General features: G+C 37.9%; 1 long non-coding RNA gene across 3 annotated transcripts in view; it reads left to right on the top strand.

The window, feature by feature from the left end:
* LOC139029680 (uncharacterized) overlaps positions 1-25,079 on the top strand; it is a 100,552-nt gene extending 75,473 nt beyond the window's left edge. For 2 of the 3 annotated variants that reach the window (XR_011481871.1, XR_011481869.1), the window contains 5 exons: positions 3,799-3,905; positions 4,872-5,114; positions 17,110-17,178; positions 18,702-18,757; positions 24,197-25,079. This is a non-coding gene — a long non-coding RNA (uncharacterized lncRNA). The remainder of the gene's footprint in view (positions 1-3,798; positions 3,906-4,871; positions 5,115-17,109; positions 17,179-18,701; positions 18,758-24,196) is intronic. The other variant, XR_011481870.1, reaches the window with a different exon arrangement.
* Positions 25,080-26,213: the final 1,134 nt, after the last annotated feature.

Raw genomic sequence — 26,213 nt, forward strand, 5'->3', positions numbered from 1 at the left:
GACTTGTATGCATTTTTTAAAATTCCAGAGTATGCCAAGAGAGGCTGATATTTTAACCATTAGAAAAATTTTATATTATACAAATACTAAATTGGTGAATTTGTAGGTAATTTTTTCCTACTATTATAAATATTGCTTCAGAATTATTTCCAGTGCTTGATGTAACATTCTGCTTGCAAAATATAAACACCCTAGAAAGAGTTAATAGATTACATGTCTTAAAATTTCACAACCAAAAATTCCCCAGTGTTATTTATTGAAGACCTCTGTGTCACACTTCCCCCTCCCCAAAAAAATCATTTTTCATAGAAAGCATAGATGATTATTCTTATAGGTTAATTCTTAGAGAGTTTTCATAAATGTTTTTTTACATAAACACCTTTAGTGAACTTTCTAGCTTATTAAGTGGAATTAAAAATTAAAGAACAGCTACAGTTCATGGTGAAATAATTAACATAAGATTTACACAGAATTTTGCATATACCTATGTATTCATAAAATGCAATGGATTTGAAGCTTAATGTAATAAGCATGAATAAATTAAGCTACAATTACATATTATTTTCTCTAATTTATGAATTTGATATGTTTTACTGTTTTTACTATTATGATATAAATAAGGTGATTTCTTTAAAATATTAAATTGTAAGGGAATATGTCAGTTAACAAAGAACCTAGATTTAAAATATATACTATAGAAAGAAACCTGTAATACTGCATAGTGTGTTTTTGTAAAAGAGTATGACAACTTTAAACATGCAAGGAAAGTTGAGTAATTAAAATTCAAGGCCATCTTCAGACACATTTCCATGGTAAAATCATAGTTGGCCTGTCTCCACTTTGTATATATAGTAGCACAAAGTCTGTTTTCTCTTGTGCAGTTATATACTTAGTAGTACACACACACACATGCATACCTTTTCCACATTTCTTTCTTTTTCTGCTAACTTGCTTTGTAGGCAAACCAACTTGCAGTCCGACCGCCAGTAGAGTTTAGCTGCAAACAAACTCTACCACTGCAACAGTAAAGAAATGTGTTGGAAAGATATGGGTCAGCTCACAGAATCAAAGATAAAGCTGTTAAGCCACCCCGGTGAGGACAGACCCTAGAACAGTCCCACGGATCCAGGTAGGAGGAATCCATAGATTAACCATAGAATCCACAGGTTTGGAGGAATCCAAAACTGTCCCTGGAAAGCTTACTGGAATGAATCTCTGCGTGCTCTTTTCTGTCTGAATGTCTCTCTGCTCAGGATCTACATTCCTGGGGGAGAGTCTCATCTGCTTAGTGAAGTTCACAAGGCCACACCTTTACTGGGGTGATCTGGACATCTTCCCTGAAATGACCATGAAGAAGGCTAGCAGCTAGGAAGACACAGACCCCCAAATGGGACACCTAGGTGTGTTCACCAAAAAAGGAGAGAAGATTCTAGGTAGGCAAAAGCAGTACATGTTTTCAGATTCTAAAATATAAGATACCAAGATATTTATTTATAATTGCTCTATATATGGCTTTGATCATTAATAGTTAAAACATTAATATGAGAGGATGTTGTAACTAGCAATGACTTTTGTTAAGAATAACAAATAAGATAAACAAGAATATTTCCTGTTTATCCAATTTCCCTTCTCTGTTCGCTCCTTCCTCCTAAGCTTTCCATGGAGCATACAAATCTCATATGCAAAATCTCTTTGCACTTGAATATGTATAGAGTACAAGCCAGAAGACCTAAACTGTATTTCCAGTTGCTTCTCTAATATGCTAGGAGATCTTGACAGCTAGAACTTTTTTAAATTTTAATGTTTTATTTATTAAACTTTGATTTTGTACTGGGGTATATCTGATTAACAATGTTATGATAGTTTCAGGTGAAGAGCAAAGGGACTCAGCCATACATATATATGTCTCCATTCTCCCCCAAAAGCCCCTCCTATGGAGGCTGCCACATAACATTGAGCAGAGTTTCATGTCCTACACAGTAGGTCCTTGTTGGGGGTTGAACCTTTTTGAGGGTTTCGCTTCTTCATTTGTAATACGAAGATATTGAGATACAGAAAGTTCCAGCAACTGCATTAATCCAGTGGTCAGATGGTAGCAGGCAGAGTTCTCTGCTATTGGTTCCTGTCAGCCTTTCCCAGGGTCAGGCCACTCTCCAGAGGAGCCAGGGGCCTGTGCCTACAATTCCTGGAAGTTGACAGGTGGTCAGAGACTATCAGGGCTCTGCTGAGGAGCTGGGATGGGTCCAGTCATTCATTCATCCACTCATTCAATCAATCACTTGCCAAGCATCAGGTGATGCAGATGAGAGCTACCACTCTCAAGAAGCTCACAGATTCTGGCTCAAATAACTCCTAAGTGAGAAACAAGAACTTGCGAATTTGAAGAAATGTAAAGGGAAAAGACTGTCATACAGATCAACCAAGCCTCCAATGTTCACTGTAGTTACTGGGTGTTCATAAGGGCTTATGGGGGCAAGACGGACGGAAAGCATCCAGGTATGGGGATGGTGCTGAGGAGACTGAGACAGAACTAGAAATCTGGTTCATTCATTCATTCAACCTTTACTGAGCACCTTTGTGAAGACACCACGCCGTGTTAGGCAATGGAAATGAAAGACAAATTATCTAGGAGATGGGAGTGAGGGTGGCAGAGAAGGGGAAAGAAAAGAGGTTTTAGACAGAAAAGTAAAAACAGAAACAAAACAGTGTATCTACAGTTATCACTACATGAAAACAGAATGATACTATATGATTGACACTTAGTAATTGTTCTTTGCTAGGGATAATTTTAAGTGCTTTTCATGTATCAGTTTATTTTTGAGACAGGTACTGTTATTATTCCTGTTTTACAGTTGAGAAAACGATAGAGTTGAAGCAATCTTCCCAGAGTAATGTTCTAAAAATTCAATGACTTTGGAATTTGAGACCAGGCAAGTTGAACTCTAGGGTCTGGGGTCTGGGCATTTAACCCCTATGGTATGTCACCTCTCTGCACATCCATCATAGCTGAACAACCATCCAATACAAATTTAGTGGGGTTTGTCTGCTTTAGACCAATTCTTAATTCTAAGGCAGTTTAAAAGAATAAATTAGTACCCATAGCTATAATATTTTTCTTAAAATCACACTATTATATTCTTTATATTGCTTCTTTTTTACCCTAAGGCTTAATCTCCCCCAAAGTTAGCCTTTATGACAGAATCTTTGGCCAGAAATTAACACTTGGCTAGGAAAACACTGGGAAAAATCTTATCTATCTGGATCTCCTTGGGTTAGAAAAAGGAAACTTCTTTTGAAAATTGAAAAGTGTGGTTATTTTGAATGAAAAGCAGTGACTCTGGGTCATACTAATTTCTAAGTAAGAAACAAAATCTTGTGAATGTGAAGAAAATTTTAAGGAAAATTCATCAATGCACATTTATAGAAAACTGGTCACCTTTCCCCCAGATTTAAGCTATAACATTATTGTTAGCAGTTATATAACTTCTTATTCATTACAGAGTCTTTTGTTAGTACCACTTGTTTTTATAACTATGAGTTTATGTAGATTCATTATTTGGAGATATATAGTCATGTGACAAATATTGTTTTGTTGGGCTTTCATTGGTAACGGAAAGGATTTAGAAACTAAAATCATCAAAAATTAAACAGCATGGCATGCACAATAGCCCAACAGAGTCATACAGGTCAGGTAAGAGATAAGTAACTCTTTGGTCTTTGTATAATTATGTTCCACTAAATAATGAAATCACTAAATAATGAAAATCTTCACTCTAAAGCCTGAACTTTTTCTTTCAGAATTCTTTCTAGACTCTCACAACCTGTAGATACCTTTTCTTCCACTGAACTTTCAAGATATTCACTCTTTCGAGCCTATTTGACCCTCATCACACCTTGCCTGAATGGTAAATGACTGTTGTTCATGTAACGTTGTTATTATCTTGCTCTTGTTTTTGTTGTTTAGTCACTAAGTCATGCCTGACTTTTTTTGCAACCCTGTGTGCTGTAGCCTGCCACACTCCTAGGTCCATGGGATTTTCCAGGCAAGAATACTGAAATGGGCTGCCAATTACTATTCCAGAGGATCTTCCCAACCCAGGGATTGAACCTGGGCTTCCTGCATTGGCAAACGGATTCTTTACCACCGAGCCACCAGGGAAGCCCTGTTATTATCTTGCTGGAATACAAAGGCTGCCTAGATAGGGACAATGTTCTAGAGGATTTCTCTGTATCCTCTAGAACAGTTGAGCACATAGTAGGCCCTCAGTAAATATGTATTAATAAGATATTTGATCAACTAGCTGCCACATGGATATTTCAGGCTAAAAAATTCATTCAAGAACACTATTAAAACTGTCTGGCAGTCTATGTTCAAATAGGTGACTTCAAAGTTCCATTTCACAGTAACCATCTACACCCATATCTGAATAAATGCATCAGGAAAGTCAGATTTAAATCAAACAATTGTTTTAGCTATAAAAAGTGTTGACCATATAAGCCTTGCTTTCTGTTTCCTTCATAGATTTTTTTTTTTCAGTAGTCAGTCTACTCCTAGGAAAAGCCCAATGAATGCTATGTGATTTTTAAATGTGTATCTACATGATTATAGCTTTGCAAAGGTTCTGTTTTATCATTATTCCAAAAATGTAAGCTGATAGATTTCTACATCTTTTTCATACTCTATTTTTAATAAATAAATTAAAAAACAAGCAAACAAACAAGCAAACAATTGTCCCCAGCTAACGTAAGAAAGTAAAATATCTCTTTTCTGGTAAGTGAGTCACATTTTCTAGATATCACTAAACCCCGCCCCTTTCTTTCTTTTGGGACTTTCTCCTGGTTTTTGAATACTTTGGTCACTTGATGAGAAGAGCTGACTCATTGGAAAAGACCCTGATGTTGGAAAGATTGGAGGCAGGTAGAGAAGGGGACGACAGAGGACGGGATGTTTGAATGGCATCACAGACTCAATGGTCATGAATTTGAGCAAGCTCCAGGAGATGGTGAAGGACAAGGAAGCCTGGAGTGCAATAGTCCATTGGGTCACAAAGAGTCAGATACGACTGAGCGACTGAACAACAGCAATAATGAATACAGCTGGTAGATCTAGAAAGGTAAATTTTGCCTATTGTACAAAGTTGAACAATTTTAAAGTTTCTCTGATATTTGGATTTAAAGTTGAAACGCCAAGTAGTATTTTCACGCCATTCTCATATAATAGTTGCCCAAACTCACTTTTCACACACCAGCTTTGATATAGTATTCTCACCCTCTGGAACGTTGCCAAGCTATGAATATGTATGGTAGACAAGAATTCTGGATGCATTAGATTAGTAAACAGATTTCAAGTGCTTAGCTTATGTCACAATTCCCTTGGAAGTTTTGTAACAGTATGATAAAACAAAAACTCATACATGGCAAGACAATTGTCTTCTTAAGACATTTACATAAATTGGCTCTCTGTCTAGCCCAACTATTTCATTTGCATCAAATAAAAAACCCACAGGGAACACAGGGCATTTTGTCCAGGGTTTTAGTAAGGGCTTGACCTTGTAGACACTGGGCTCACAGTCAAGCAGTGTCAGCCTTGGGCAAAGGCCATGATTGTGCAGGGCCTCATGGTCCGGCAGGGCTCAAGGCCGGCAGCCTGAGCTTCAGCCTACCTGGTTCTTTGGAGAAAGGAGCAATGATTAGGGTTTTAAAGCCAAAGACATTTCCAGTGTATTGCAGCTTACTGAGTTTGTGGCAAGTTACTGTACAGCTATAAATAAGGCCCCAATCATACCAATCAAGGTTGTTCCACCCTAGTATTTTCCCAATTTATTGACAATGAAAGACTCAAAATTTTGGTACTCGTGTATGCTTGGATGAAGCTACTCTGTAAAGAAATAACCTTGGGACTTCCTTGGTGGTCCAGTGGTTAAGACTCTGAGCTCCTGATGCAGGGGGCCCAGGTTTGACCCCTGGTCAGTGAACTAGATCCCATATGCAGCAAATAAGACACAGTGCAGCCAAATAAATTTAAAAATAAATTTTTAAAAAAGAAATAATCTTACATATACCTTAAAATTGCATGATGTTATATGCCAATGATATCCCAATAAAACATGATATATTAATAAATGAAATGACCTCACAAATGATTCAAAGAAGTAAGAAATGATTCAAGTAAGAAATGATTCAAACTTGATTTGTGGCTTGAAAAATATCTATATCCCAGTTCCATTAACATTAATAAGAAATTAGAGAAATTAAAGCCTTTTAATTGTAAGATTACAAAGAACAATATATAATTTAAAGTAAACATGCATTTAATGATTTTGTTAGAAAATGTGTCATATCAAAAACACCTAACATTTGAAATCAGTAAGCTGATCTCTTTTTTAATTACTAAGTACCTATTTAATATTAAGAATGATATTCCTAATTCACACTATACTTTGAAACTTTGTTTTTACAGTATGCAATTTGAAAAATAAAGGCCATTTTCCACAACTCTATTGAGGCAAAAAACAGGACAGAGTCACTGTTTTTCAACAGTCAGGTATCTTAAATTACACTGACCACTGTCAAATTTGCATCTCCAGCCCAGGTCTCATTTTAGAACCCCAGATCCAAGGAGCCAACTGTTTCTCCAGGGCTCCATTTGGATTTCTCCCAGGAATTTCAATCTCAGCAAGTCCCAGCTGGACTCAGTGTGCCTTTGCCTTGCTCACCTGTTCACTCTGTCTCTGAGTTTGCGCTTCAACATCAGTCCTTCCAATGAACACTCAGGACTGATCTCCTTTAGGATGGACTGGTTGGATCTCCTTGCAGTCCAAGGGACTTTCAAAAGTCTTCTCCAACACCACAGTTCAAAAGCATCAATTCTTCGGCGCTCACCTTTCTTTATAGTCCAACTCTCACATCCAAAATGACTACTGGGAAAACCACAGCCTTGACTAGATGGACCTTTGTTGGCAAAGTAATGTCGCTGCTTTTTAATATGCTGTCTAGGTTGGTCATAACTTTCCTTCCAAGGAATAAGCATCTATTAATTTCTTGGCTGCAGTCACTATCTGCAGTGATTTTGAACCCAAAAAAAATTAAGTCTGTCACTTTCCACTGTTTCCCCATCTATTTGCCATGAAGTGATGGTCTCAATTTAGATATTGCTTTTACCAGGAAGCCCCTTTGGCAACATCCCCTCCTCCATTCATTTCTATGTTCTCCAGGACAACCTCCCACATTGAAGGTCCTCCATGAATATGTATTAAGGAAATGTTTGATCAGCTAGACACATGCTGGCAGGGTCAGGTTAAAAAATGCACCCCCCCATGTCCTTTCTCTGCACTCCCATAGCACCCCATTATTGTGTGTTTTCTAATAAATTTATTTATTTTTAATCGAAGGACAATTGCTTTACAATATTGTGTTAGTTTCTGCTATATATCAACGTGAGTCAGTCATAGGTGTATGTAGGTCCCCTCCATCTCATACCTCCCTCCCACCTCCCACCCCTTCCCACCCGTCTAGATTGTTACAGAGCCAGGTTTGGGTTGCCTGAGTTATACAACAAATTCCCCTTGGTTATCTATTTTACATATAGTCGTGTATATGCTTCCATGTTTCTCTCTCCTTTCCTCTCTCTCTCTCCTTCCTCCCCGTTACCGATGTCTATAAGTCTGCCCCTGATGTCCTCTATGTCTGCCCCTCCATGGCTGCCCTGCAAATAGGTTTATCAGTTGTGTGCTTGTTTTAAAGGTCCATCTGTGTGTCTGTGTTCCTACGGATAGTTAGCAAAGGCTCCTTTATTACCTGACAAAGAACATGGCATCTCCTAGGTGCCATAAATATGAACCCATTTGTATTTATGGCTGCCTGGTCCTTTAGAATTCCTGAAGCAATTTCCCGCCCCCCACCCCCACCTCAGATTCCTCCAAAGGCTCTCTTTCCTCAATTTGAAATTTTGAGAAAAATTTTCTCATGAATGAATGATCCTGATCTCACTTAGCTTTATGATTTATCCCTTCTGTATTTCTCAGCTCTGACATATGCTTCTTAATTTTAATTCAAGTCTATCTCTCCATGCTACTAATCGTCATACTCAATGCATACTTCCAGGTGAAACTACTTTTAGATATACAACCTTTTGTGTCACATACCCAATTAAGGAAAATGTCAGGTAGTCCTAGGCTGTTGTCATTCCCGGAGACTGTCGTCCCTGTTTCCTCAGGAGGGAGGCCGTGCTCAGACCTGGTCCTCTGCCACCACTTGACTTCCCTTTCACAACTTCTGAGCTGAATCCGCTGGTCTCATCTCCTGGTTTCTTCTACTTGGCAGCTTGTAATTGGCCTGAACCTGGCCTCTTGCCTGTGTCCTGGCCTCTTGGCCCAGGGTTCTGCTGTGCCCACTGCTTGTCTGGTTCTGATAGTGAGTGGGTTTTATATTTACAGATTCACTGTAACTGAATTTGGGTGGTTTACTCAGTCTCTTTTGGAAAAATGCTAATTATTTAAGGATTTTCTCTTCCGCTTCCTTAGCTCCAAGACACAGTCATGATGTCATGGAAGGAGGGTGGGGGTGAGGAAGCAGTGGTGAGAAGGATTCAGATGGTGACCTCCATGGACCCTCCCTGGTCTCGTCAGTTGAATGCCTGGTCTGGTCCTCGGATGCATGACAGCGGGTTGCTGATGGTCGCATTTGCCCTCTGAATCGCCATGTGGACATACACCAGTGGACCACTTGCCTCTATGCCTCACCATGAATCGTATTGGTCCACTGGGCCTTTCTGAATCTTTGTTTTCCCCACCAGGACACATACTCACTTCTGGATCCCTTGCTCGCCACACACCGCCCAGGCCACACACAGGCCAGGGGAGCCACGAGTCCAGAACCTAAAGCTCTAGATAAATTCTTTACACCAGACACCGTTGTGGGTGCCATCCCATGTCTCCTCCCAGAGTCCCACAGAAGAAGCAAAGCAAAGGCCCTCTGCTTCTAAGAGTCTTTAGCATCTTTAAAGCACCTTTCCTTCTGGAGCAGCTTCTGCCTGCAAAGCGATGGTTGGGAGTGGGTCTCCTTGTCATCTCTGTCTCTCTCCTCTGGCTGCAAATCTTCCCTAGGACAAAAGAGATAGTCTGAATTCTCTGTGGCCTTGGCAAACTACGAGGTCTTCCCTTAAGTCTTGTGCTGAATCCCATCTATCCAAGGCATTTGATAACTGCCGTGGACAAAGTCAACATGGAGATAAAACAATTTGGAAAGTTGCAGGGTCTTTTGACAAAACCTGGATTTTAGGATTATTTTCTTCCTGCAGATTCAAAACCCCCTGCTTTGGATATGAAAAGCTGTAAATTGAAAGCCTCTATTTTTGCATTCCAGATATAACATAACCCTAATGCCTTGGGCAGAAAGAGCAAAGGTCACATACTAAGAAGTGCAAAAGAGAAAAACTCAACAATACCCTTACAATATTGATTTGGAGAAAGCATATTAACTATGGCGGGATTACTGTTATTGAACATTTGGGTGGGCTGTGCTGTGCTTTGTCGTTCAGTCATGTCTGACTCTTTGTGACCCCATGGACTGTAGCCCGTCACGCTCCTCTGTCCATGGATTCTCCAGGCAAGAATACTGCAGTGGGTTGCCGTCCCTCCTCCAGGGGATCTTCCCAACCCAGGGATTGAACCCAGGTCTCCTCCATTACAGGAGGATTCTTTACTGTCTGAGCCACCAGGGCTAGGATTTACATTTGTGTGTGTGCGTGTGTGTGTGTGTGTGTGTGTGTGTGTGTGTGTGTATGTATGGGGCTTCCTTGGTGCTAGTGGTAAAGAACCCACCTGTCAATGCAGGAGACAGAAGATGTGCAGGTTGGATACCTGGGTTGGGAAAATCCCCTGGAGGAGGGCATTCGACCCACTCCAGTATTCTTGCCTGGAAAACCCCATGGACAGAGGAATCTGGTGGGCTATAGTCCATAGTTTCACAGAGAGTTGAACATGACTGAAGCGCTTAGCATGCACAGCAAACTTATGTAAATATTTGAAACACACATATGCCTATATGTGTAGATATACCATATATCACACATACTTGTAGATGTATATATCAAGTACTTTACATGTATGAGGCTTCTCTGGTGCCCCAGACAGTAAAAAATCTGCCTGCAATGCAGGAGTCACGGGTTCAGTCCCTGGGTTGGGAAGATCTCCTGGAGAAGGGAGTGGCTACCCACTCTGGTATTCTTGCCTGGAGAATTCTGGAGCCTGGCAGGCTATAGTCCATGGGGTTGCAAAGAGCTGGACATGACTGAATTACTAACACTTTCACTTTATATATATGAACAAATTTATCTCTACAACTTATTTTACAGAGGAGACTTGCCCCCTGTAGATGGTAAGTTTTTTGCTAGGGTAGCCTGGCTTTGGAATCCTGATAACTTTTATAAGCCCAGCTTTAAAAAATAAATTATATAAAGAGACCTCTAACCAACAAATGAAAAAAATGTAGCTAGTGTATTTTGTATAGAAATGACACTCCTTGACAATGTTTCCTTTTATTCTTCTGGTATAAGGTACAAAAATTTCCACTGTTTATTTTCTTAAGAAGCGTTTCTTAAATTTTACAGTGAAAAATTTTGCCACTGATTTACCTAGTTATGCAGAAAAGTCTACCATAGAAGTTAAACATTCATGAATTTTTAACTGGATGATTTTCACAGAACTAAACATAATCACTCCTTATAAAATTTGCTTATTTATCTACTTTCTTTAGATACTTTTAATTATAAGATGTCAAAATATTTAGTCAATTCACTAAACATTTTTTAAAAAACAGTCAAAGGTCCCATACACTTAGCATCACTTAACCAAATAGCCACTCAAACTGATTGAATGGACACCATGTAGAAAAATTCATGTTTTCAGACTCTGAGTTTAATAAAGACATACATAGAAACAAAACCGTGCAAATTACTTGCTTAAAATAAAAGACTCTATATTCAATATAGGCAAAAATTTTCGACTAAAAATGACTTTTGCAAATTGGAACTATAAAGTATCAAAAACTAACAATAAAAAAAACTAACAAAAATAATCCAAAGTTTTCAAAACTGACTCAGTTCAGTTCAGTTCAGTTGCTCAGTCATGTCCGACACTTTGCAACCCCATGAATCGCAGCACGCCAGGCCTCCCTGTCCAACTAAATGGCAGCAAAAGAACGGTTTTTAAATATTTTATTAAATTTGGTGCCCAGATCTTTTATTCTCCAACAGGAGAAACCAGGGCTCTTTGGAGAAATGACTGATTCTAGGATGGAGGCAGGAAATATTCATAATGAACTTGGGGTATCTTGTGTGCCAGAAAGTAAGGAAGTGTTTAAAACATACACCCTGCCTCCTCCCCCACACACACAATGAAGGGGGTCTGGCAAATGAACAATCTGAAAGAGGTTCCAAAGACCAAAGCTGGAATATTTTGAGCAACAAAATAAATAACATAGTTTTGGATTATAACTGAAAGTATAAAATAAATAACCATGAGTCTATACTGATATAAACACATGATTAAATGATTAAATATATATTCAATAAATAGAAAAATTAAGAAGAATTTTAAATAATGTATGTAGTTACTCCACCTAAAGAAGATGCAGAGTAAATCTCCACTCTGAATAGGGGCTTCAGAAAGAGCGTTCCTTCGAAAGGGTACTATAGGGAAAGAGGGGATAAAAAGAGTAGGTTTATAATGAAGAAGCCTGACAAACACAACCTCAGCCAGGTGACCAAGGTTATTAACAACAGTGATAGAACGTGTATAGAATGCACTTTTGATGAAAATGGCATTTTACTTCTGTATTCTTCCTCCCCAAAGCTCTTAAATCCCAGTTTAATCATGAGACATCTCAATTAGGGGACATTTTACAGAACGCCTCCTTGTCTCTCCTCAACACTGTTATTAAGGTCGTCAAAAACAAGGAAGGTCTGATAAACTGTCACAGTCAAGAGGAGGCCGAGGAGCTATGACAACTCAATGCAATATAGTTTCCTAAATGGGGTCTTGGAACAGAAAAAGGACATTAGATAAGAACTAAGAGCATCTGAATAAAGTATGGATTTTAGATAATCATAGTGTATCAGCATTTGTTTATTAATTATAACAAATGTATCATGCTAATTTCAGGTGTTAATCATAGGGAAACTGGGTGTGAACTTTTTATACTGTCTTCACATATACCACATATACAGTATATACATACTGTATACCAAACTATTCTGAAATAAAAAAGTTTATTTTAGAAAAAGATGTTACATGCAGATATATTTTTAACTACTAATATTCAGGAAACACATAAGACTGAAAAACAAATTAAACTATACAACAGGTTGCACTCAGTAATATCTAGGCTGTAGAAAAGACCACGGGACAAATGACCCAGTTTCTTCAACAAATAATTTGCAAGGGGGAGAAAAAAAGAGAGAGTTGAAGATTAAAATAGAATTAAGAGGCATTTTGACAAATTGCAATGTGTGGCCCTTATTTGAATACTAAATGAAACAAACTGCAAAAATCATAATATTAAAATATAGTGGAAATTGGAATACGCACTGAATGTTTGATACTATTAAGGAGTTTTATTAATTTTGTTTTGGGTGTAATAATGCACTAGTAGGGACTTCCCTGTAGCTAATACGGTAAAGATCGGCCTGCAATACAGGAGACCCAGATTTGATTCCTGGGTTGGGAGGATCCTCTGGAGAAGGGAATGGCAACCCACTCCAGTATTCTTGCCTGGAGAATCCCATGGACAGAGGAGCCTGGCAAGGTACAATCTGTGGGGTCGCAAAGAGTCAGGCACGAATGAGCAACTAACACTACTACTAATGCTATATTGGTTATTTTGGGTGGGGGGGGCAATCCTTATCTTTTAGAAATATATACTGAAAAATATAAGGGTTAAATTACATGATCACTGATGTTTGATCCAGAATGATATGGGGTAGGGAAGGGTTGAATGAGGGTAGAGGTGAAGCAAAATTGACTATGAATCATTAATTGTTGAATCTTGGTTAGGTATATGAGGATTTCTTACATCATATGCTTATGCACACTTAAAATTTTCCATAATAAAAAGTTAAATGAAATGAAACCTACAAAGTGAAAACAACTGTCTAATAAGACTGACTGTATAGTACTCTATTTCTAAATAGTAAAGTGTTTTCCACCGACACATCACCAGTTCTCAAAATAGCAGTTTGAAGATAGAAAGTGACATTTAAGCTGTGTCTACAGTAAGCCCCAAACCTACTGGTTGATTTGATTAATTTAGACAAAGAGCAAGTCAATTTAGAAGAGAAAAAACATAAAACTGCTCATTTTGCGAGTTTACTGAATAGTACTTTGTACAGTGCTAGGCACATAATATGTGATTAATATTTCCTGGTCAGTAAATCAATGAATTTAGCATTGATTCTTACACCTTTATGAATATACGATTTGACTGTCAATAACCAATATAAAAGAACTCAAAACAAAGGGAAAAACCTAACTCTAGGCAAAACTATAGAGAAGACAATATTTATTTTCCAAATATTCTTGTATAGTTAACATCACTATAAATGAACGCAGCCTGATGATGAGGCCTGGATCATGAAACTATCATAAACTTAAATATTTTAAAAACTCTACCAAGTGTTATAGCAATATATATTTATGCTGGATTTGTATTTCAATGATTTATATACTATTTTGTATATTTTTTAAGCCTAATGTAAGGACCCTAATGGATAGGACCCTTTAAAACTGCAAAGTACCTTCACCTTGCAGTATATCATGTTACCTCATTTTGTGACTCAGACAAAAACAGGTAACATTATCGCTGTTTTTCAGGTACAGAACCTGCTCTAGGAGGCATCCAAGTGTTGTCAGTGCCAGAACCAGAGGAACGGGGACGGAAACCCAGGTGTCCTGGCACCAAGTCCAGATCTCTGTGTTACACTTAGCTGTTTCTCCAGGGGAAATACACAATATATTCTTGTCGCTTCCACTTCCATTATATTGGAAAGAAAGTTGGCATGAATAAATGTCTCTAATTTAGGAACACAAATAACCTTCCCCTTTTCCAACCACTAGTATTTAAATTGTATCAGTAAACTGGTGCTTCTTTTTAATGACTGTAACATTATAAATAGTCAATATTCTGGGCAAAGCCGTGCTCCATTAATATTACATTCTGTTTGTTCAGTGATGCACAGCTGAAATCCAGAAATTAAGCTCTGTAAGGATGCTAAACACTCGTTTCAGCATTATTAAATCCTTTGATGTTGAAAACGAATATGTATTAAGGTATATTAAAATATTATATAGTAACTGTATAATGCCAATGACTACAGAGCTCATCATTCTGGTTCATTATTTGGCAAATGGCTTTATTATTTCAGTGTCTATCTCCAGGAGGATTTCAGTTGTTTCTCAGTAGAGTTAGCCCATTTATTTAACACACCTTCACTGCTGCTCAAATCCTTTTTTCAGCCTATTTTATGTGCAAAGTAAACCATTCATTACAGCTTATGTGTGACTTGTTTTTTTACCTCCAGTCAATGACCATTTTCATTCAAACTATTTTAAACACTGCTTCAGAATCAGCCTATTCTTTACCTTTGCATCTATTCTGTATTTTTTCCTAATTCTCCCAAATGACTCACTGTTGTCTTTGTTTTTAATTAAAGTTTCCTCTAAGGTTTCTTCCTGTGTATCCCCTTTGGAGTGAGACAGATAAGTTGCTTTGCACAGCAGTATGTCCAGCAGAAAACAACAAAAAAAAATTACAGACATGCGTTGCCACAAGGTTTCAGCGGATTTAATCAGAATGCCATCAAACAGTTCAAATATTTCCTGGACCACAGAAGCACTTAACATTCTCTGCTCTCTGTTTCAGCAGCATGAGCAATCCAAATTGTCAAACACTGTACCAGTGGAAAATGAATGTACTTCCCAAACATTGCCCTGATCCACTACAAACAGCTTGATCACACTGAAGAATGTGACCCACGGGGTTGCCAAAGTGTATTTTCCCACTTTATCTCACAAGAATAATCAGACTAAGAGGATCTGAAATGTCACTTCACAAACACAAACTGAGGAAAATGGCGGAGATAAACTAGAAGAGATTTCTGGGTTGGAAAACACGCCTGAGTGGTGGTCCATGGCAGAGTGGTGACATATGTACCTGGGAGAGCCCAGAAATGGAAGCTAAGATTTGGCGGATTTGAGCTCCCTGGAGCATTCACACCAGGAAACGGAGGGCACCATCTGCATGTGTCGCTTCCCTGCTTCACCAAGTGTTTTTGTTTTTTACGGCTACAATAACAAATTGCAACAAAATTTGTGGCTTAAAGAGACACACTTACTGGACACTGTAGGTCAAAAGTCTGGTAAGAATCTCACTGGACTAAAATCAACGTGTCAGCAAGGCTGTGTTTGCTTTTAGAGGTCAGCTCCACAGGTTGAGTCTCTCTCCAAGTCTCACTGACACTATGGTCATCACATCTCTTTCTCCTAGCACAGCTGGAAAAGAGGTTCTGCTTTGAAGGTGTCCTGTCATTAGATGAGGCCCGTCTGGATATTCCCTGGGCTTCCCTGATGGCTTAGCGGGTAAAGAATCCACCTGCATTGCAGGAGACCTGGTTTTGATCCCTGAGTCAGGAAGATCCCCTGGAGAAGGGAATGGCTACCCACTCCAGTATTCTTGCCTGGAGAGTTTCATGGACGGAGGGGCCTGATAGACTATATAGTCCACGGAATCACAGAGTCAGACACGACTGAGCGACTAAGCACGCCATCTCGATCAGATCAGTTCAGTCACTCAGTCGTGTCCGATTCTTAGCAACCTCATGGGCCACAGGGCGCCAGGCTTCCCTGTCCATCACCAACTCCCAGAGCTTAGTCAAACTCATGTCCATCAAGTTGGTGATGCCATCCAACCATCTGGATATTCCAGGATACTTTCCTCTATTTCAGGTCTGTAATCCGAACCATATTTGCAAGGTCCCTAACATATTCACAGGTTCTGAATATTTTGAGACATTGCCTACCACCCCCAGTGAAGAGTAGAGTGATGAAGACTTGGGAGGTGTTCTTTCTAGCCTCCATCTTTCACATTATCCTTAGGTCTTAACCTATTGATGGATCTGGGATTACCACCATACACTTCAACATATGTCAGCCTTATTCTCTTCTTATTGTTTAGTTTTAACTTACCTGGCTTGAAAATCATACCATTCCTTCATTATTCTCAACAATATTGAGGAGTGCAGAAAATTTATAAGAAATAAATTACTTTTTGTATAGGCTGAAAAAAGACATCAGTTAATTTTAGTAAAAATCTTGGGTCTTCACATTAGCTGTCTTCTGGGGTTATCATGGGTCATAATATATTTAACGATGACAACCAATTGGATTCCTTGAATGAACAAAAATCGTTTTCTTCAGATGAAGACCTCTAGGGAATTCTTACCTTCCTTTAAGTCTGTGACCACTATGGCCTCGGGAAGGCAGAGATTATTTTATTATATTAAATCCAAATTAATAAATGACCATTTGCCTATTAAAAACTAGAGCATTTTATTTTTAAAGAATTTGTGCCAATAAAAGTTTTAAAGTAGATGATGCAAGTTTTAGCAAACCCCAGGAGACAGTGAAGGACAGGGAAGCCTGTTGTGATGTAGTCCATGGGGTCACAAAATGTTGGACATGACTGAGCAATTGAAAAACAGCAATATGTATTTTGCTACAATTTTATTGATGAATAGAATCAGAGTTTTTCCAATATATATTCTGAAGGCAAAATTGAATTTATCATGAAGATAATAAAAAATTCAGGGTCTCTCGTTTTGAAATAGGAGTATTTCATCACATTTTCTAAAGAGGATCACAAAATTGCATGTATTTAAGCCCCATAAAACTTGAGTCTACCGCTGACTGGAGTTTTCTGTTGGAATTCCCTAAGTGTTTAATAATCATAATGTTTTCTTTAAAATAAATGTATTGGTTGTATTACTGTACTGTTTTCTACATGTTAGGTGTGATAAATATTTATTTGTTCACAACTTTTCATTCTTCTCCACTTTAGCCACACTTCCTTGTAAGGCAACAAACTTTCTCATCCTGCTGACTTTGGACTTGCTTTGGTCAACAGAAGGTGAGCAAAGGAGAAACGCACTATGTTTTAGCAGAAAATTATGACACCCTAGTGTGGTTTGGTTCTGCCTCTCAACTTCTGCCTTCCACTATGAGTATTGCAAGCCCCAGAGAGCAGCTGCTTTTTCTACTTGGGTCCCAGAATAAGACACATAGGGTGCAGCCAAACTCAGCACAAGTCCACTTGACCTACAGCCCTCATGTAATGTGAACAAGAAATAAATATTTGCAGTTGCACTGAGATTTGGCTGTTATTTGTCATTATAGCAAAACCTAGAGCGATGGTCATTCTACCTACCTTTTATATCATCATGAGTTTCTATTTGTCCATCCATCTGTCTATCTACAGTAGTATTTTCCTGGATTTGTGATATGTATATTATACTCTTTGTTACCTTTCACTAGCATACTTATTGATGGTTGCCAAGGTCTGAATTATTAAAGGCATAACTTCTTGCCCCTGGAGACTGTCCTTTGTAAATGTTTTCTTCTTTTCTTTTTTGAAAAGTGTATTGGCAGGCTTGCACAAGGAAGGAAGCTTGTGTCACTGGGGACCTCAGACCCCAAGCCTGTGCTACGTGCTTACCACCCTCTGAAAATGCAAACTCTGTTTTCTTGAAGTCATTTTATAAAATATGTGGGGTTTGTTTTCTAATTATTTTTAATTATGCCCCTATAGAATTAGTGCAAACTCCCCCTACTTGTTTATCTGAAAACCCATTATGTGAAGTGAGGCTATGTTCCCTGATGGGCACTATTTACATTTTAAAGCATCTAAACACGGGTCTCTTCTGCAGATCCTCTCCAGTGTGGCCAAATTAATGTCATTTCAATTTTTGCAGTTCCACTAAATTTCCCTAATCAGTGATAACAGATGTTATTTGTGTGTGTGAGTTCATTAAATGTTATTTCCTTAAACACACAAGCTTTTCAGGAAATCCATCCCTTCCCTAAAAGGTGCTATGATTCTAAATTACCAATTTTTTTAATACATAAGCTGTTTCAATCCTGAGGCACTAGAATGTATATCTGTTGAAAAACTCATCCTTGACAGAAGGACAAGCTATCGTTGAAAACATCATGATATTCTCTTTATTTTATAATTGCTTTGATGAACCTGATTTGAATGTGAACCCTGAACCCGTTACAAACCTCTCCTAAATCTAAATTGTAAAAACAAGCTTTATTTAAAGAAAAACAATTTTTAGAACTAACCAGTTGCAGTTATGTAAAATCTTAATGCTATTTAAAACATCCTAAATTTAAGCAAAGGAAAAGAATAAAACAAAAAGTTAATACTCCATAAAGTAGATTAAAAAATAATTCAGGATGTAGAAACTGCCAGAATATCTTTATACCTTTTTTTGTGTGAGTTCAAATGTATTCTTACACTAAAATTAAAATGTCCATAATAGGGGAAGAAGGATTTCATGGGAGGTTAGACCATAAATTATAGTAGGTACTCAACAAATGTTGAAAGAATAAATTAAACTGGGTTGAAGAAATGTGTCTTTTTCTTTTCAGGGGATAAGAAAATGGAAAAAGGCACTTTTGGAACATGCATGAACGTCTAAATTTAGGTTAGTTGGATACCTATTTGAAACTGTGATAGAATACATTTAATTGCTCGACTGCATTTTATTCTTCTAGTAAGTGGAATGCTCTTTTAGTAGAGAACTTTTACTTCTTTTAGGCCAAGATCAGTGGAGTGTACAAGGTCACCTGTGAACACTGCAGCTACTTTTGCGTTAGTAAGGACAGCACCCTGTAACTGACCAGGCACCAGGCGGAGCCTACCAACAGTGCATCCAGGTGGCAGGAGCTTCAGGGTGAATCTCAGCTCTGGAAGGCATCAGGACACCTGGGCCAAGTATTTATTCTTTCTAAATTTCAACTTTCTCATTTATCAACAAGAGCTAATGATGTCTCTGTCACAAGATGGCTGGAAAATTTAACGCAATTCTGGAATAAAATGTAGTGGGCTGAAAGATGGCTCACCACTCCGCAAAGATATCCACATGTGTGTCCATGCATGCATGCTCAGTAGCTCAGTCGTGTCCAGCTCTTTGCAACTTCCTGACCTGCAGCCCTCCAGGCTCCTCTGCCCATGGAATTTTCCAGGCAAGAATACTGGAGTAGGTGGCCATTTCTTCCTCCAGGGAATCTTCCCGACCCGGGGACAGAACCATGGCTCCTTTGTCTATCTCATTGACAGGTGGATTCTTTACCACTGAGCTACCTGGGAAGCCCCAAAGATAGCCATGTTCTAATTCTCATAGTCTGTAAATGTTTGGGAAAAGGGCCTTTGACATTTAGCTGAGGACTTTGAGATGAGAAGGTCATTCAGGCTTGGACAGGTGGATCCAAAATCCAGTGACGAGTGTCCTTATAAAAGAATGAGATGAAAGAAGAGGAGGAAGCCACTGGGGTCAGAGACTGGAAGAAAGGAGCCCAGTCAGGGGAAGCTGGCAGCTACCAGACGCTGGAGGAGCAGGCTTGTAGTAGGAATACAGCCCCTCCAAAAGCCGGCACCCTGATTTCAGAGGTCTGACCTTCATAACTGTGAGAGAGGTCTGGTATTCTAAGCCACCTTGTTTAGGGTAATCTGTCACAGCAACCATAGGAAATGAATAAAGTTATGTAGTACATAATAGGTCTTTAATAAATATAAATTTTCTCCTTTTATTCTCAACCCATCATCATTGAAATGTACATTTAAAAAAATCTATTGGAATATAGTTGATTTACAATGTGTTCATTTCTGCTGTACAGTAAAGAGCTACTTTATGATTTTATGGTCCTTAATGGCAAAAGGAGCAGAATACAGAGTGGCCCTTGGAATTTAGATATATCAACACAAAACTGGCCCAGTGTGTGTCACTGGGAGAGTTACTGACATTAGGGTCTGAAAAATTACTTTAAGAGAATAGTCTCAAGCCATGTGATACCTCTAGTCTTTCTTGCCCTTACCCGCTAAATGCCAGCACTATGCTCCCAATCATTGTGACAACTCCTAATATCCCCCCTCTCCAGTTGCCCCCCAGCTGCTACATCAGCCTTATTGAAAGCATATCTCTGCATTTTAAGCCCAAACTCGGACCATTCAGGCTAGTTTTGCGTTTCCTCAGAAAAATCACACTCTGCCTTGCTCTTTGCCTCCTAGACCTTTGTTTAAAACCAGCTCCATGGTTGCTTCCTACCTGGTACAAGTAGAGGAAGCTACTCCACCCCAACCTGACCCCTCAGAACCCAACCTGCAGTACTTGCTGTCTGGTACCCCAACAAGGAGGGGCTGGATTTGGAAAGGAATGTAAAAGTCAGCAAAAGAGCTCAACATTAAACAAACAAAAGCCCAGGGCTAGATGGCTCCACAGGTGAATTTTACCAAAAGTTTAGAGAAGAGTTAACACCTATACTGCTCAAACTCTTTCATAAAATTGCAGAGGAAGAAAGACTTCTGAACACATTCTATGAGGGCACTATTACCCTGAAACCAAAACCAGACAAAGATGCCACAAAAAAAAAAAAAACAGAAAGAAAGAAAGAAAGAAAATTATAGACCAACATCACTGATGAACATAGATGCAAAAATACTCAACAAAATTCTAGAAAACAGAATCCAACATCACATTAAAAGCATCATACATTGTGATCAAGTGGGCTTTATCTCAGGGATACAAGGATTCTTCAATATACATAAATCAATCAATGTGATACACCATACTAACAAACTGAAAGATAAAAACCATATGATAATCTCAATCAATCCTGAGGAAGGATCATACCTCAACATAATAAAGGATTTATATGACAAACCCATAGCAAACATTCTCAGTGATGAAAAACTGAAAGCATTTTGTCTAAGATCAGGAATAAGACAAGAGTGCCCACTCTCAGCACTATTATTCAACATAGTTTTGGAAGTCCTAGCCACAACAATCAAAGAAGAAAAAGAAATAAAGGGAATCCAGATTGGAAAAGAAGTAAAACTCTCACTGTTTGCAGATGACATGATACTATACACAGTGAGTAACTGAACTGAACTGAATCAATGAATATAGTAAAGTCATAGGATATAAAAATAATATGCAGAAATCACTTGCATTCCTATACAGCAACAATGAAAAATCAGAAATAAAAATTAAGGTGATTAAAAATTAAGTCTCATTCACCATTGCAACAAAAAGAATAAAATACATAGGTATAAACCTACCTAAAGAGGCAAAAAACCTGTATGCATAAAACTATAAGACACTGATGAAAGAAGTCAAAGGCCACACAAACAGAAGGAGAGATATACCATGTTCTTGGATGGGAAGAATCAATATTGTGAAAATTACTATACTACCCAAAGCAATCTACAGATTCAATGCAATCCCAATCAAACTACCAATGGTATTTTTCACAGCACTAGAGCAAAACAGTTCACAATTTGCATAGAAATTCAAAAGACCCTGAACAGCCAAAGCAATCTTGAGAAAGAAAAATGGAGCTGGAGGAATTAACCTTCCTGACTTCAGACTATACTAGAAAGCTACAAGTCATCAAGACAGTATGGTAGTGGCACAAAAATAGAAATATAGAGCAATGGAGCAAGATATAAAGCCAAGAGATAAACCCATGCACTTATGGGCACCTTATCTTTGACAAAGGAGGGAAGAATTTACAACGGAGAAACGACAGCCTCTTCAATAAGTGGTCCTGGGAAAACCGGACAGCTACATGTGAAGGAATGAAATTGGAACATCTTCTAACACAAAAATAAATTCAAAATGGATTAAAGACTTAAATGCAATGCAGGAAACAATAAAGCTCCTAGAGGAAAACATAGGCAGCACACTCCTTGACATAAACCACAGCAAGATCCTCTTGGACCCACCTCCTAGAATAATGGAAATAAAAACAAAACTAAGCAAATGAGACCTAAATAAACTTAAAAGCTTCTACACAGAAAAGAAAACTATAAATAAGGTTAAAAGATAGCCCTCAGAGTGGGAGAAAATAATAGCAAATAAAACAACTGACAAAATATTAATCTCCAAAATACACAAGCAGATCATGCAGCTCAATATCAGAAAAACAAACAATCCAACCAAAAAGTAGGCAGAAGACCTAAACAGACATTTATTCAAAGAAGACATATGAATGGCTAATACACACATGAAAAGATGCTCAACATTACCCATTCTTAGAGAAATACAATTTAAAAATACAATGAAATATCATCTCTCATTGTTCAGAGTGGCCATCATCAAAAATTCTACAAACAGTAAGTGCTGGAGAGGTTGTGGAGAAAAGGGAACACTCTTGCACAGTTGGTGGGAGTGTAAATTGATATAGTCTGCATGGAACAGTGTGGGGATTCCTTGAAAAACTAGGAATAAAACTACTATATGATCCAACAATCCCATTACTGGGCATATACCCCAAGGAAACCAAAATTGAAAAAGATACATGAATCCCTATGTTCATTATAACACTGCTTATAATAGTTAGGGCATGGAAGTTCCCTAGCTGTCCATCATCAGATGAAATAAGCTCAAATTCAGTGCTCTGTGCAACCTAGAGGGGTGGGATGTGGTGGGAGGTGGGAAGGAGGTTCGAGAGAGGGGGGACATATGTATACCTATGGCTGATTCATGTTGGTATGTGGTAGAAACTAACAATATTGTAAAGCAATTATCCTCCAATTAAAAATAAACTTAAAAAGAGCTCAATATTATCAAAAAATGTAATTCATGTATTAATATATTTTAAGTCACATATATGATATATTTCATACCATTTTAAAACATCATATGTAATGTAAATTTTCAGAAGATAGAGATATAATGTCTCAAATGTTATTTGAGTAATATTTTTTAACTTACAGCATAACATTGTAAATTAACTATACTTCAATAAAAATGATGAAATTCTAGAAGACAAAAAATATTTTTTGAGTTATAATTTTTTAGAAATGAGAAAAGATGTGTCAAAAGACTTAATATTCATAATCTTTAACTCAGTGGTGCCACTTCTAAACTCTTTCATAGGAAATAATATTAAGTATGACCGAAGAACTATACATAAAAATATGCATTGGAATATTGTTCTTTATAATACAAATTTAAAACCATCTAAACATCCAACAACAGAGGAATGAGAAATGTCCATGTCAGTTATGGCAGTTCTGGATGATGAACTCATATGTGGTAATTACAAATGGTTACAAAATATTTCTAATATTTGCTGGGCAGAAGAACTGAATAGACATTTTCCCAAAGAAGGCATACAAAATGACCAACAGGTATGTGAAAAGGAGAAAGCAACAATCTTTGGGGAAATGTAAATCAAAACCACAATGGGACAGCATCTCACACCTGTTAGAAAGGCTTTATCAAAAAGATAAAAGATAGCAAGTGCTGGCGAGGATGTGGAGGAAAGGTAACATTGTGCACTGCTTGTGAAAAGGCAAATTGGTATAGCAACTGTGGAAAACAGCGTGAATTTTCCCCCTAAACTTAAAAACAGAACCACCATGTGATCAGCAATTCCACTTCTAGCTATACATCTGAAGGAAAAGAAATCACTATCTTGAAAAAATATCTGCATTTGCAAGTTCATTGCAGTATTATTTACAATAGCCAAGATACAGAAACAAAATAAGTGTCCATCGATGGATAAATGGATAAATAAAATGTGATATATACAAATAATGGAACATTATACAGTTATAAAAGAGGGAAATTGTGTAATTTTCAACAACATTGATGGATCTAGACAGTATTATGTAAGTGAAATAAATTAGATAGACAAAGAAGAATACTGTATGATCTCACTTATATGTGGAATCTAAAAAAAAACTCATGTTAGTGAAAATGTAATTGTGGTTTTTGCACTGTTGAAATTTGTCATTTGATATTGGAATATGTTCTCAATAGATGTTATGTTATACATCATTTTAATGCACATTTATCACTTCATGTTTTTTGCTAATGACTTATTACTTGCTTATTTTACATTAATATTTATTTTAGACTATGAAAATGATGGCAGACAAAAAGCAAATTTGAGCAATTTTCTTACTTGAGATCAAAATGGGTCATAAAGCAGCAGAGACAACATGCAACATTGACAACGCATTTGGCCAAGGAACTGCTAATGAATGTACAGTGCAGTGGTGGTTCAAGAAGTTTTGCAAAGGAGAGGAGCGCCTTGAAGATGAGAAGTGTTAGTGACCTGCCATCAGAAGTTGACAACGGCAAATTAAGAGCAATCTTCAAAGCTGATCCTCTTACAAACTACGTGGGAAATTGCTGAGAAACAACATCGACCATTCTATGGTCACTCAGCATTTGAAGCATATTGGAAAGGTGAAAAAGCTTGGTAAGTGGGTGCCCCCTGAGCAACTGCAAATTAAAAAAAAAATCATTTTAAAGTGTCATCTTCTCTTATTCTGGCAACAACAATGACCAATTTCTTGATTGGACTGTGACGAGCAATGAAAAGTGGATTTTTCTACGATAACCGAGGACAACCAGCTCAGTGGTTGGACCAAGAAGAAGCTCCAAAGCACTTCCCAAAGCCAAACTTGCCCCCCAAAAAGGTCACAGTCACTGTCTGGTGGTCTGCTGCCCGTCTGATCCACAACTGCTTTCTGAATCCTGGTGAAGCCATTACCTCTGAAAAGTATGCTCAACAAATCAATGTGATGCACCAAAAATTGCACGATGTACAGCTGGCTATGGTCAACAGAAAGGGCCCAATTCTTCATGACAGTGTAACCACATGTCACACAACCAACTCTTCAAAAGTTGAATGAAGACAGTAGCATGGAAGCATATACACTACCATATGTAAAAACAAATAGCCAATGGAAATTTGTTGTATGATTCAGGGAACTGAAACTGGGGCTCTGTAACCTCTGGGAAAGAGTGGGAGGTGGGAGGGGGGTTCAAGTGGGTGGGGACATACGTACACCTATGGCACTTCCCTGATGGCTCAAATGGTAAAAAAGCTGCCTGCAATGTGGAAGACCTGGGTTCAATCCCTGGGTTGGGAAGATCCTTTGGAGAAGGGAATGGCAACCTACTCCAGTGTTCTTGCCTAGAGAATTCCATGGACAGAGGAACCTGGCGGGCTACAGTCCACAGGGTCACAAAGAGTGGGACACGACTGAGCAGGTAACACACACATGGTTATTCATGTTGATGTATGGCAGAAATAAAACAAATATTGTAAAGCAATCATCAATCAATTAAAAATAAATAAATATAATTTTTTTAAAAGTTGAATGAATTAGACTACGAAGTTTTGCCTCATCCGCCATATTCACCTGACCTCTTGCCAACCGTTTACCACTTCTTCAAGAATTTCAACAACTTTTTGCAGTGAGAACACTTCCACACCCACCAGGAGACAGAAAATGCTCTCCAAGATTTCATTGATTCCCAAAGAACAGATTTTTATGCTACAGGAATAAGCAAACTTATTTCTTGTTGGCAAAACTGTGTTGATTGTAATGTTTCCTATTTTGATTAATAAAGATATGTTTGAGCTTAGATATAATGATTTAAAATTCATGATATAAAACTGCAATTAATTTTGTATCAACCTACTAGATATAGAGAACAAATAGGTGACTGCCAGAAGCATGAGGTGGGAGTTGGGAAGATGTGTGAAAGTGGTTACAAGGAATAATCTTTTAGTTATTTAAATAAGTTCTAGGGATGTAATCTACAGTATGGTGACTATAGTTAACAATACTGTATTGTATTCTTGAAAACTGTTAAGACAGTTGATCTTAAAAGTTATCATTACAAGAAAAAATGTATATTTATGAGAGGTGATGGATGTTAACCAAATTTGTGTTGTGGCAATTATTTCACAGTATGTACATGTTTCAAATCATTACATTGTACATCTAAAACAAATACAGTATGATAGATAAATTATATCTAGAACAGGAAAACAATTATTATTTTAAAAGTTGTTTATTGCATCTAAATCAGAAAAGAAGAAATAAAACTACTTCTGTTTGCAAATGACATGATC

Source organism: Odocoileus virginianus, chromosome 19 (genome assembly GCF_023699985.2).
Source record: "Odocoileus virginianus isolate 20LAN1187 ecotype Illinois chromosome 19, Ovbor_1.2, whole genome shotgun sequence".
Taxonomy (NCBI): Eukaryota; Metazoa; Chordata; class Mammalia; order Artiodactyla; family Cervidae; genus Odocoileus; species Odocoileus virginianus.